Source organism: Haemaphysalis longicornis, unplaced genomic scaffold, assembly GCF_048455015.1.
Source record: "Haemaphysalis longicornis isolate Haplotype H1 unplaced genomic scaffold, Haemaphysalis longicornis Haplotype H1 scaffold_5, whole genome shotgun sequence".
In the NCBI taxonomy this organism is placed as follows: Eukaryota; Metazoa; Arthropoda; class Arachnida; order Ixodida; family Ixodidae; genus Haemaphysalis; species Haemaphysalis longicornis.
In genome coordinates this window covers 102521347-102527346 of record NW_027526385.1, presented here as the reverse complement: position 1 = coordinate 102527346, position 6000 = coordinate 102521347, and positions in this window count along the sequence as shown.

Genomic DNA, 6000 nt, shown 5'->3' with positions numbered 1-6000 from the left:
GAGCACAACCCCCCCCCCTTGTTCGTTGTGCAACGGGTGTTGTCTATTGCTTACCGTTGAATTGTGGCACATCAATGTGTGCCAGACTGGCCGATGTTTGAATATACGCCTACAAGAGCATCGAGGTTCATTAAAGTCGAAGGATGGCTCTCAACCTGGCGAAACATTGTTCTGCGTGTGGGTGTTCACCAATTTTTTGCGAGGCTTCAGTTTTATCAAAATATCGAGACAAAACCACCAGAGAAGTTATAGACTCATTCTACATTAAAAGGTGTGGCGAACGATGTGTCAGCGCCTCCTGCCTCACCTTGACCGACAAGGAATACTCCTATCTGTGTCACACATTGCGGAAATAATGCTTTGGTTTATGTAGGGTTGTGGCGCTTTTATCAGGTTTAGGGTACTGTATGTGTGGTGTGTGTTTTATCTTTTTTTGCCACATGTGCCTCAGCCGCTGTTAAGTCTTAAAATGGTTTGTATAATGTGGGAGGGGAAAACGACCACGTGTACTCTGGATGGTATTTATGTGTTTGTTTTTAAATAAACGAGTAGTTTCGAGTAAGCGCCGTGCTGTCTACGTCTTCCTTCGTCCATACTTTTTGAGCGCTTTTGTTTCGACCAAGATGAACTCCTACCAACTAGCCCGAATTTACGTTCTTCTGCGATATGATTTACGCCGCTTTTAGATGCGACGTTGAGAGGAGCATCTCTTGCCGGCCGCCCTGTCCTTCCTACGTCGTCGTTGTCCGCGTCCGCACAGCTGCGTCTCTCCTCCGCTCGCCCCCTCTCCTCTCTCCGATAGGGAACACTCTCGCCCAACATCTGTGGGTGCGTGGCGCAGCGCACTCACTCCGCCGGTGGGCGGCGCTGTGCGCTGTGCGCATGTGCAGTCCTCTCTCTCTCCGCGGTCTCCTCTCCTTCGGGTGCGCTGCGCATATAAGCGGAGTGCCGCGCTCCGGCCGGTCTCTCAGTCGACTGTCGCCCGCGCTTGCCCTTGCGCCGCATCCCCTCGTGTTGAACCCAACCATGTGATTAAAACGCAATTCACGTTCACTACGCGTTTCACGCAATTCGACTAATCGACCCAACGGAAACACCCTACGGAACCCCCTTCAGCGTCGCATCACACCAGGGTTCCCGCGAGGGGAGGTGGGCGTAATTTTTATTCAGAACACGCGCTCCACGCTTACACCCCCAGTGGAGTCTCCATCCTTGTGTACGAATTTCAACTGCCTCAACTGTCATTCGGGCTCATCTGAAGAAGAAACGTATCGTGGTCCGCATGATTTTGCCTGGCAAGGAAGTGTGATGAGAAATCTTTTGCAGAGAACGTTCGCACTGTGGTGTATAAAGTGCCACTCTGGTTTGACAGGTTGTTTTCGTGATCTACAAATTTATTCAGCTGGTGATCCGTCGAGTATTTCGAATATCAGCGTCATCTGCATCATAAAACCACTTGAGTTATTTTATTCCAAACTATGTGCTGCATTGCCTTTGAAATGCTTGTTGATTTGTATATCTCTAGACTTAGCAGTTTTCCTCACCCACTTTCGAACGTTTTGTGAACCCAAAGCGAACATTTTGTGAAGTCCTCTTTGCACGATTGTCAGTGATCCAATTTTAAAAATCATATCTAGCTATTCCCATGTGGGGCTTTCATTCAGTTTGTCAGCGAGAAATGATGCAACTAAATTACGGAACTGAATTATGCTTGCACCGAAAAAGTCGTGATTTCTGACAAAAATTGTTCGAGGAGGAAAAACGAAGTGCTACTAATACAGCGAAGCTTTTAGCCTCTCATTGATGACGTCTGTACGCAAAAACGCACGGCAAGAAAGCCAACTTTGACGATGATGACCCCAAATGAAGTGTATGAATCTTAAACAAAGCTTGACGACCGGTATGTTAGGCCCCCTCCGCTGAAGGGTGACGTAAAAAGAGGAAGGAAATGATGCAAGCGTGTGACGGCGTGACGTATTCAGGCCTAACGTCATGTTATGAGGTGAACGCCGAAAACCGTCACCTACCGCTCGACGTACGATGAGAATGATGCCGCTCTATACGGCGTAAGGCCGTTAGCCGCGTGACAAGGTGTAACGTCGTTATTTGTTATTTAGGACGTTTGGCCTAATGTGACATTTTGAGGTTTAACACTTTGAACCGGCACACACTGGACAAAATAGTCATTGCATGGCAAGCAGAAAATACCGATTCACGCCGTAGACCATATACCGAAACGTTAGGCCTACGGAGTGCCTACCCGGGAGTTGGTGCGGATATCTGGAACAGTGGTGCATACCTTGAGAGTACACACACTTGCACTGTAGGATTTGCCAACGAAATAATCAATCTCGAGAAACGTTCACGTTCAACCAACGTCGTTCTTAGACGGAGGGCTGGAAGATTTCCTTGAAATGTTTTGGGGCAAAATTGCTTACGTTGAAGAAAAGCTGTTGAAAAAAATATGAGAACACAAAATCCGCCATCAAATGTTGTAAATTAGCCGGTAGGTCTTACCTCAATTCGCCAAACATGTCCTATCATTACAGCCATCATACCTTTGGCGTCACATTCTTCTTAATATACTGTAAAAAAGTCATTGTGATTGCTACCGTTGGACACTTTTTGCTGTTAGGCGGATATGTCTGAGTCTAACGTTACATAACGGCAATGCTGCGCCTTGAAATCGTCAAATAAACATCCCTTATTGCGCGTCAAGCTGCTCGTATTGAATACAGAGAGTATAAAGCGTAACTTAAGACCTAGCACCTGACGAGGACATATCTGCGTTTGCCGTGCTCACGTAGCATCTGCAGCGGCATTTCTGTGCAAGATCCATTTGTAGTAATTACCGCTAGATGGCGACACTGTTTTCCACCACACAAAATCACATTGTAGGTGCACATATGAAACTTATTATTGAGTGTTATGGACATGTCTTTTTAACACGTTGTTTGTCGAACACCACGACTCCTGCACCCTTCTTCCTCCATCGCAAGCCATGGAGCCGCCATATCGTTCCCGTGGCGTGATGTTCTCGCATCCTGGAGACCCACCATCTGGAAAATATTCGTACCTGCGTTTTATCCTCGTTTACTTTATTTCTTCCTGCCTTCAATCATTTTGCGATCAATTTGTTGGCCATTTTCGGCTGTCATCTCTACGTCGAAACGAACCCACTTTCTCGAACCTACAGAGATAGAAAAGATTTTATCAAAACAAGTCATTTTTCTCTAGAATCGTGGGTCTGTGGATACCCTCCATTTCGGGTGTTTGCACTGCCACCGTACATACAGAATTTTGTGATATACCATCGTGTTAAAGGCTGGAAAAGCGGTGAGCTCATTTTTGGAACTAAGGATACGGCGTCGTAAGTTATGTTGGTATTTATTTGTTAGTTAATTTTTTTTTGAAAATTCATTACTTTTACTGCTGGAAAAAGGCTGTTACCCTCTTTTTAATACTTGGCATGACGCCCAACAAGCTCGACTTGTTCAACGAAGCAATGCAACCGACACTTGGGCAATCAACGCTGTCATTGAAGCAAGTTTGCACATCACCAGAATCCTGCTGATGCGTACCTTAAAAACTTTCGCTCGTCAAAAAACGCATGTCTCACAACGTGCGTTTCGTACTTAGGTAGAATAACTTTGGTGAGTACAAAACCATTTCACATAACTACTTCCCCTCCAGGGTTAATCCAACTCCTTGCGCTTTATTTGGAAGTGTATACCTCAGTAAGAAATCGAAATTATAACATAACAAAGTCGTTTCCTGAAAAGAACCTTTTAAGAGAGTCCGTCATTTTTGTGGACAAATAACTCCTTCAACCTATAATGTCCTGTCTTGAGCCATTCTCATATATTGACTCAGACGTTTGTCCTGAATTACCTTCACAGAAATTTTATTTAAAATCAGTAGCTTAGTCAACGAGAAAAAATACTCTAGAAAAAATACGCCTTTGATACTGAAGCTGTGGAGTTATCCTATGGCATTGAGTGAAAAATTCACGAACGCACAATTTACCGAAAATAGCCGCGATTCTTTCTGAAGTTCATAGCGTTTGTCTTACGCCTGTTTTGCGTATACTGAAACATACACTGATTTTCGCGTTCGAGATTTTTATCGGTGATTTCTTGTGTTCTATTTCCCTTTTCTAGGCGCACAGTTATCGTTTCTCCCTATACTTCCTTTGTAAACTGCTATCTTTTGGGAATTGTTTGTAGAACTGCAGATTTTCCTCAGGGGTTTTCTACTGATGAGACCGACCTCTAGTGCACTAGGCTCTTTTATGTGTAAGCTTGTACTTGGACTATGAAGAAAATTTGTCATCGCGAATAAAATATTTTGTTTCTGACATATTCGTACAGCAGATGTGGGATGTAGAAAAATTACATTAGTAGGCATGTCATTTGCCAAGTCTGTGAACATCGCACTATTTGCCGACCTAAATATGACAGGCGCCTCCTTTGCCTTATCGAAGCATTTTCAAAAAAATAACGGGCAAGCACTGTTCAGGCTGAAAAGAGGCTCAAACTTCGATATATCCCGTATATCCCATAACCAGCACAAAATCTCTTTTTCATTGAATAACTTTTTTCGGGTGGCTGTGGTGTCTTCCAGCGTAGAATCTCACTGGTAACTTAACGTATGGGCGTCTACCTCGCGGGTGTGTCTGCTTTTGCCTGGGGTAAAAAATCTTCCGTGGCACACGCGCATTGGTTCAGCTCGCTGTACATGGCGGGACCGCTGTATTCGATATTTATATTCTTCGCGTAGGTAATTTCTTACTGAAAGAAACTTCGAGACTTGAATAAAAACTAAAAAAACGCTTCAAAACACCTCACGACCTAAAACATGAAAACTACAAGGGTACAAAAAAACCGGCACTGACACAGTGCTTAACCCTAAACCTTTGTGTATTATCATCCCTGAATCGGAGCTGCATTTTACATCTCAGCGTCACGGCACGAGTGGACTTTAAACGTGCAGAAAACCAGGCATAGAAGTTTGTGTTTTCGGCAGTAACGGCAGGGTTAACGCCTTAGCTTGAATCCTGCTATTAAGGTTAGCGTGCCAGAGTTTACGCTGCCTATACGGGCTTATGTGTAAATGTGCGTTTGAGAAAGCACTTTATTTCTTTGAATAGTACATTCACATCCTATTTGTCCGATCACTGTTGTTCGTGTCCTACGCGCTCCTGTCAGCCCCAATTTTATAAAACGATCTTACTGCTCCGTCGTTCTAATCAGCTAAACGACAAAATAATAGAGGCGTTCAATATAAACAGGCTTGGTAGCGAGTGCATCAGTCAGGCTTCCGTCCGTTACATGATAAAGAAGTGGCTTATCTTTTCATTGTGGACGCTATGTAGGAGCAAGCTTGTTTTTTTTTATCTCTCTCTGTGTGGTATGGCACGGATGTTATCACGTGTGCCGTTTCTATGTTTTTTACGTATATAGGTCTTTTCGTTCAAATGAATTCGAGTTGATCAGCAATCGTCCTGTCTGGTTTCTTTCCTCGTGTATCTCGTCCTACCACGCTGTTTCTCCATCATGTCGACGTACCAACTCGCCCAACTTTCCATCCTGCTGTAAAACACACTAATTTGGTCATAACAAGTAGAAAATTTTCAAAGCCACTGTAGGTGAAAGTCCTTGAACAAATGCGCTCAATAAATTAAGGGCGTAAGCTAACGGCTATAAAAAGCAAACGCCATAATGAGAACTGAGGGCGTTAGAAAAAGCACAGCAGAGCCACGTTCATCCACGTAATGAGTTCTTGGAAAGAGCGCTTGGCACAGAGAGTTTGGAGTCTTTCTGGAACGCCAAGACAAGCACACGGCACGTGCAGTCAAGTACAGTCATTAACCACGTCTGGCTTGCGATAGTTAGGACCGATTAATGGCGGCGATTTCAAAGCGCGTCCTGAGTTAATGCACGCCGGTAAACAATTTGAACAGGTGCGTGCTTTGAAGTTTGGGCCTCGTGTTGGGATTAG